This window comes from Mytilus californianus, unplaced genomic scaffold (assembly GCF_021869535.1).
Source record: "Mytilus californianus isolate M0D057914Y unplaced genomic scaffold, xbMytCali1.0.p SCAF_22, whole genome shotgun sequence".
NCBI lineage: Eukaryota > Metazoa > Mollusca > Bivalvia > Mytilida > Mytilidae > Mytilus > Mytilus californianus.
Window position 1 is genome coordinate 868,966 of NW_026262671.1, and position 8,896 is coordinate 877,861.

The following is an 8,896-nucleotide window of genomic DNA, read 5'->3' on the forward strand; positions in this document are numbered from 1 at the left end:
TCCAATAACAGCCGACAATGTAATTGAACAGTTGGAGAAAATCATCATGCCGGAAACCAATGTCGCGGTAAAAGCAGAGGGTCATGTTAATAATGGACGGTATGGTAACTTCGTTAACGATATGGACATTGACATTTTAGTTAAATCCACCGAGAGTAAAAACACCAGAAAGAATACAAATTGGAGTATATATCTACGTTCAATGATTGGAGAAGTGCGCGCATAGCAAGCACGAGTTGTGCCATTCCGGAGCTCACTGTAAGATTTACAGTTGGTGACATTAATCAATGGATGAGCCGTTTTGTGATTGAAACGAGGCGGCAAGACGGAAAACCGTACCCACTGAAAACATTGTACATGTTGTGTGTAGGAATATTGCGGCACCTACGTGAAAATAAAATTCATATCAATTTCTTGGACGAAAAGGACTCGCAATTTTATGAGCTTAGGCGTTCGCTTAGTGCTAGAATGACACAGCTAACGGCAGAGGGAATAGGGACAACTCCAAAACAAGCAGAACCTATTAACCAGGAGAGTGAAGATATTCTTTGGGAGAAGAATTTACTAGGAAACAAAAGTTCGAAATCTGTGCTTAACACTATGTTTTTTTACAACAGCAAACTGTTTGGTTTAAGGGGTGTAGACGAACACAGGAACTTGTCAACAGATCAGTTTAAAAGTGGAAAAGATCAAAATGGACATTACATTGCCTTTTCTGGAAGAGCTAGCAAAACCTACTAAGGTATGTATAATTATTTAAAATTAAAAGTTAACAATTAGGTTGTACTGTAATAAGAAGGTCAAGGTGGAATCGTTAATTTTCGGAAAATCAAAGTGTCTTCTTCGAGGTCCGCGTTGATATTGTCATTCAATGTTTAATCTTTATGTTTATCTAATGACGTAAATTTATACATTGTCAAAATTCAAATATTCGGCTTTCACTCTTGAGCATTCTTGAAGAAGGAAAATCCAGAAAAGCGATTTGGACGCATGAAATTTATAAAGTGTTTCATTTTTTGGTTGCAATCATGAATGCTTTGGGATTCGAAACCTATAAAATATCTTATCGTATTATCTATCGTATTATAAGTCATGGCACGCATGAGGGTGTTGAAGGGAGTTTGCAGAAAAGAGAATATAAACGGGCAAAACGTATAAAGACTAGAGAATAATGAGGTGCTAAAATATAAAAAATAGAGAAAAAATGGCATGAAAATTGAAGAATACTGAAATGAAGGACCCCATCAAGATACTTATGCAAGTTTTCCCGAATGATTATGTATACAAACTTCACTTATAATTTTGATATCATGATTAAAATATTTATAAAGTGTTTTTTTTAAGAAGTTAAGACACATGAACTAGATATATAATACACACATAAACATTTAATTCCGTTTCTAATAATTTTGTATTAAATATCTTTTATCGTCGGTGTTTCAGGAGGACTTCATCAGAGACACCTGACTGCAAAAAACATAAAAGCACCATTTCCAAAATCTTAATTTATTTAAGATTTATGAAGATTACCTAGTAAGTATTATTTCTGAAATGAACGGGAACTCGTTTTACAGACGACCTTTAGAGAAAGGTTGTGAAATCAAATTCAGTTCACAGCCATTAGGTGTAAATAAATTGTCATCAATAATAAATACATGTGTTTTGAGGCAGGAATCGAAGGTTACATCACAAACCATTCCGGAAAAAAGGACTTGTGCAACATCTCTCTACCAGGCTGGCGTTCCGGAGCAAGAGATAATGAATAGAACCGGACACAGATCCGTTGAAAACGTTCGAAAATATAAACGAGCTTCAACGGAAATGCTAATGGATATTTCAAACATTCTTGAGCCAGGTGGCCTGCCAAAGAAATGTAAATTGGAATCACAAGACAAAGAAGAAAGTATGGAAATGGGCAAATAATTAATTCCGGTAATGCTGATGGCAAATGTGTGTTTTCGCAGTGCGTGTTCAATTTAACCGGAGGAAATTAGATGTTTTCACAAAATCATATTCTACGTTTACTCAAGTGATATATATTCATTACGAAGTTAATGTGATATATTTGATTTTCCTTAGTTCTGATTGATGTAGATACGAGTTACAATGAAGTGTTTTGGGAAATACTACACTGTTAATACTAATATACCGTTGTACAGTTGTACATTGAAAGTTGATATGTGGGAATATAAATTTTGAGTTATTAAAAGTTATTAATTAAAATAAAATTTTATGTTTTACTGATGCAGTATGGCTAGAAATCAAATATGTAAAGATAAGATGATGTGGTATAAATGCCAATGAGACAACTATCTGCCCGAGATTAACGAAGTTGATGTAATTGTCGAAACTTTCGTTCTCATTTTTGATTGATTAGCCAATCAGTAGCAACATCCAATACTGTGATGGCTATCTGTTGTGTGGTTGGATTACCAGTCAAAAGTCCTTTAATACGCCCATAGTGTATGTGTAGATACCTCACACTTTTTACAACAGAAAGTCGAATGAACTATGGTACATACAATGATAAACAATATTCGGTTAAATTAGAAGCAGTTTTTTTTCCCTAAATAAGTATTGGACTTTGAAAACGGAGAGAAGATTTACCAGAGAGACAATACTGGTCGGGCCGGAGTTAGAATACAGTGTCCGGGTAATGTGTCATGTCTTCCTAAGCACTGTTAACTTGTGAAATAGCACCTTAAATCAGGTTCAGCGTGTCGGCCTAGTACAAAGCAGAGCTCGTATTGAAGTCATATCAACATATTCCCGTCCTGAATATGCCACTGGATGGTTAAAAAAAGCATACATCTATCAACTAAAAGGGATAAACGAAAATCCAAAGTCCAATACAACCAGAAAATACCAAAATGACGAAAAGACAAACAACAATTACAAAACATCACATACAAAAGTAAACCCGAACCAAAACCGGTGTGAACTCAAGTGCTTCGAAATGGCAAGGGTTCCTGCACTCTTCGTGTTGCTCAAATAAAAATCCGACAATAATCAATCGAAACAAATCTGTACAATTAACAAAGTCGACAATTCAATTGTTACCTCATTCCATTTTGTTTGCATGCTCGCAAAACCTCGGTTTTTTTCATTTTTCTTTTGCTTTTGCAGATCAGCTAAGAGAACACTGGTTCTCAAACAAGATGCGCATGGACCAAATGATACAGAAAAGATTGAACATTTGGAAAACAAAAATTGCTATGCTTACATTGATATTGAAATGGAGGCTACCAATAAAAACGATTACACAAATAATGGTGACCATGAATACACAACAGGGCCGTCAGACGTGTATGATCATTTGAATGAAAATAAGAACAGACAAATAAAAAGAGGGAACCCACATGCTATATATGATCACTCTATTGGAGACAACGCTGAACCAGATTATGACAGCACCAAACATATTGTACCGATAAATCCGGAATACCAAGAAATAAGAATTCGTAATGAAGAGGAAAGCCACAGAGAGAAGCTTTAACTTTTCGCTCAAGCTTTCGTGCCTCAACGTGACTGTACTTTTAAATCCTATTCTTGCTTATATAGGTTTAGTTGCTGTCAAACAAATCACATTTTATTTAAATGTTTCTAGCACAGAAATTGATTCAATATTTAAAAGTGCTTAACGTCAAGTACTGGGGTATCTTATATAAAACAATCATTATTTTATCAAGTAGATGGACATCTGTTGACTCATGCAATATTTGTCGGACATGCTGTTTAATACAGTGCTTAATCGTTGTTTTTTTGTATTTGTTTTTTAAATAAATATATTATTTGCATGCATATGAACAAAGATACAGTAACTGTTAACATTAAACATGTACATATTTTGCATGCTTTGTTGTTACGATCAGTTATAGGTAAGGTCACAAAAGTGTAAGAACATTTATTGGTTTTCGGTTTTTTATGGTGTTCGTGTTACTCAGTCATCATAAGTTGTCTATGTGGTGTTTTGTATACTGTTGTTTGTCTCTTGGTCTTTTTCTCTTTTTTTGCCTTGGCGTTATCAGTTTATTTTCGACTTGTGAGCTTGAATGTCCCTTGAATATCTTTTGTCTCTATTTTGCTGCAATATATGTCAGTAGGATCTTTAAATTAGTAATGCTAGACATTTCTTTTTTACAACGATAACGGTTTAAAAAAAAACAAAGAAAACCTCTGCTAACTCTAGTGGTTCCAGTATTGTGTTATTGTTGAAAAAAACTAAAACGCTGCCATCAATAGTATTTATATCGTATATACTCAACAACAAAAGAAACGCTACACCTCCACTGATGTCTTTGGAGTAAAACAGTCTAAAGTCATTCGTTCTGTCAATAATTTATTTTTTGATGCTGAGATATATGTTATTCTTTAAAATAAAAGATTAAAAAATATTTGAAAAACAAGTTTTTAGCAATTTACCCTTCCGGAACACCGGTGGGTTCGTGTTGATCAGTCTAAAGTTTTCTATCAAGTGGTTTGCGACCTGTTTATCTGTTTGTCATCGTTCGTTGTTTGACATTACATTATTTCCGACTTATGAGTTTCTAGTATCCCCTCGATATTCTCCGCCTATTTTTTGTTTTGTTTTTTAATTGGATTTCAAAAGATGCCTATCCTGATACCAGGTATTTCCATCATTTTGCATATCAAAATCATGTTTTGCAATATGAGCTTTCATTTTCAATTGTCGATTGATGTATCGTACAGTAATAAATATCTTACACTACAAATTTTTACGTTTTGTGTCAATTATCTCATCAACATTTTAATTATTTCGAATCAGTAGTGTATTTAAACATATGTAGATGATTGCCAATGACAAAACTCTCCACCAGTGACCAACTGACATGGAAGTTATATATGCCAACGTACAGCCTCCAACAATGAGTAAGACACATATCGTATAGTCAGCTATAAAAGCCACGAAACGACAAATGTAAAACAATTCAAAGGAGAAAACTAATGGTCAGATGTATGTGCCAAACATGGAACTAAAACAAATATGATACTAGTACACAGCAACAAACTAAAACCACTGAATAACAGGCTCCTGACTTGGGACAGGCACATACAGAATGTGGCAGGGATCAACAGGTTTGAAGGCGCTAACCCTTCCCTAACCTGGAACAAAGGTGCAACGGCACAACACAAGGAATAAACTACACAAAACAATAAACGTCAACCACTCATTTACAGGCTCCTGACAATTACATGTAGGACAGTCACATATAGAATGTGGCGGGGTTAAACATGTTTGCGGGCGCCTCTCTCCTAACCTGGGACAGTGGTGTAACAGCACAACATATGAACAAACTATATAATTAGTTGGAAAGGGCTTAACTCATCAGATTGATATAAAACAGAAACTAGAGGATCTAAAGATCCTGTGTCGCTCACTTTGGTGTATGTGCATATTCAACAAAGGACACTCTCAAACATTTAAGACAAGAATAGAATTCATAAGAAAAATCTCTGATCATTTGGTCTGTTTAGTTTCTCTCTATCTTCTTTAGTTTTTGCTCAAAACACAATAGAGGGTAAAACAAATTCTTATTTAAGGGGCTGGGCAATCACTCCTATAAAGAGTGACAGCCTACAACCTTTATCAGCAAAATGTAACTTTTTAGTAGATCGGACGATTTCCTCTATATTGTCTTAATTGTAGATCTTGTCTTCCTGATCATTTTTGCCTATTTATGTTTCTTTCTATCTATTATAATTTTTAATAAGGCAAAAAAAAAACCGTAAAATATTGTAAAAATCATCATCAAAGGGCAATAACTCTCATAAGGAGAAGGCTGACGATTTCGACAATCAAACTCATTTGTAGAACTTGTCTTGCTGATCATTTTTTCAATTTAATGTTTCTCTGTATCTATTATAGTTTTCAAGATAATACGCAAAAATGAAAAAAAAAATGGTAAAATTTGTCATTTAAGGGCCACAACTCCTATAAGAAGTCGTCAGACAATTTTGACGTAAACTGACAGTAGGTAGAGCTCAACATTTTAAACATTTTTGCCCTGTCAGATTTTCTCTATTCATATCGGTTTTCAAAATAATAGACAAAACTTGCATTTTACCTCTATGTTCTATTTTAAACCATGTCGGCCATGTTGGTTGGCAGGCGGGGTCATCGGACACAATTTTTAAACAAGTTACCATAAGGATGATTGTGGCCAAGTTTGGTTAAATTTGTCTCAGTAGTTTCAGAGGAGAAGATTTTTGTAAAAGATTACAAAAATTTACGAAAAATTGTGAAAAATTGACTTTAAAGGGCAATTACTCCTTATGGGGTCAATTGACAATTTTGGTCATTTGACTTATTTGTAGATCTTACCTTGCTGAACAATTTTGCTGTTTACAGTTTATCTCTATCTATTATAATATTCAAGGTAATAACAAAAAACTGCAATTTTTCTTAAAATAACCAATTCAGGGGCAACAACCCAACAACGGGTTGTCTGATGTGTCTGAAGATTTCAGGGCAGATAGATCTTGACCTGATGAACAATTTTAATCCCATGTCAGATTTGCTCTAAATGCTTTAGTTTCAGAGATATAAGCCAAAAACTGCATTTTACCCCAATGTTCTATTTTTAGCCATGGCGGCCATCTTGTTGATGGGCGGCATCTTCCGATACATTTTTTAAACTAGATACCCAAAGGATGGTTTGGGCCAAGTTTGGTTTTATTTGGCCCAGTAGTTTCAGAGGAGAAGATTTTTGTAAAAGTTGACGGACGACGGACGCCAAGTGACCTTTTGGGCCATGTGAGCTAAAAAGTGAAACAAAAACAGACCGGATGTGGCAGGGTATTGATACATCCACACAACAGAAAGACACTAAGTATAGATCTGAGAGTACTCGCAGTTACTGACAGCTTGTTCAAAGTCAAGAACAACTGTCATATATCTCAGACTAAAATATCATTTAGTTTACATTTAACATACAATGGATATAGTGTTAAGACGTCATTAGCAGTCAGAGAATAACATGACCTTGTGCAATCGCAAAATACAGGTATCGACATATTGTAGAATCTTGAATGTGCAAATTTATATAAAAATAACATTAGTTTTGTAGACAGCTCTCTCACAAGCAAAAAAAACAACCCTAATTGTAAAATATATGAGCATACACCACAGGCACGGGGACACAGTCTACTGCATCCACACAGCACGAGCAACAAACCCTTCAGTTAATATGAAATTAAGAAGATGTTGTATGATTGCCAATAAAACAACTCTCCACCAGAGTCCAAATCACATAGAAGTTTAAATGTTAACAACTATAGATCTACTTACGGCCTTCAAAAATGAGTAAAACCCATACCGCAGAGTTACATGTATCTATAAAAGGCACCGAAATGACAAATGTAAAACAATCCAAACGAGAAAACTAACGGCCTGATTTTTGTCCATTATATAAGATAACAGTTTTCTTAGTTACAGGAAAGACTGAATCAGAAGAATCAAACTAAATCCGAATATGTTTTAAAATAGTCGCCCCTAACAACCTTTGTAGAGTTTAAATACTTTGGTCTATACTATCGTTCCGTTATCAAACATTTTTGATTCGCATCACGGTGCGAGATCTATTAGTTTCAGTCTATATGCATTTAGTACTGGCCGTCTTGAGATTATTACTAAAAAAACAGTTACATGTGGTTCTGATTGTTTGTTTATGGCTTATAATAAATTATAAGATTGAGAACACGTCAAGAAGGGAGAAGTAATTATATACAGCTTGTCTATCACTATAGGTATTCGAGACTCGATCGATGAACAATATTGTCTCGATAGAATCACATAAAAACACTAGGGTCGGTCTTTTCACCACCGAACACCACCGCACTCCGCCGAACACCCAAAAAGACCAATAACCCTTAAGAAAAAAAGTAATGTTACACAATAAAACAATAAAATCGATTAAATTACGTAAAATTTAATCGTATTGTCATTTTTTTCACATTTTTATGTGCATTAGTGATGTTAAAGTTGAGAATCAAAATAAAAAAAACGCTTTCGGATCCAGCAATATTTTTTCCGGATTTACATTGTCTGTATTTCATTGCATATTATCTTGTGGTCTTTCCTTTCAATTATTAGAAATAAATTGTTCAAATAAGTTAAAACATTTTATTTAATGTGAAATTATCACAATAATTATATTTTAAAAAATGTTAGACTTGAAAGTGTACTGTTCTGACAACAGCCCTGCAAGACTGTTCTTTTTGGTTCTCTTGTTATCATTTCTTATTAATTTGTGTATATATATATGTATAAACATATTCATACTCGTTCGGGAGGTAAGTCAAATATATGAATAAAGATGAAAACAATATATTTAGGTGTGTTAGATGGTATTTTAATGTGTTCGGTGGTGTTCGGCGGTGTGCGGTGGTGTTCGGTGGTGAAAAGACATACCGGTGTTGGGTATGCACTGACAGTCAAACTTGATACATTCGTGTTTTTATTTATAAAGCTTGTGTGACTTAAATTCAGCTGAAAAGTATCGATCTCTTGATAACATGATAGGTACCCGCATAGGGGTACACGACAACTCGTACCTTTGCTAACTCATACTTTATTTTATTTGTATGTTGCTATATTATCATGGTAAAAGTACGAGTTGGTAAAAGTAAGAGTAAAAGAAGGATATAAGTAGGTTGAGTACGAGTTGGCGAAGGCACAAATTGACATGTATCCGTACGCATACAATTATACGTACACAATTCTTGAATTTTCACTCATATGACTCCTTCTTGACAAATTTGCTGCGATCATTTTATCCTAATGTTATGGGATTAACGTAAAAATACGATAATCCCAATTTTGGAAACGGATGGATATGTACATTCAAACCTTAATTTCACCTGGTGGGTAAAAAAG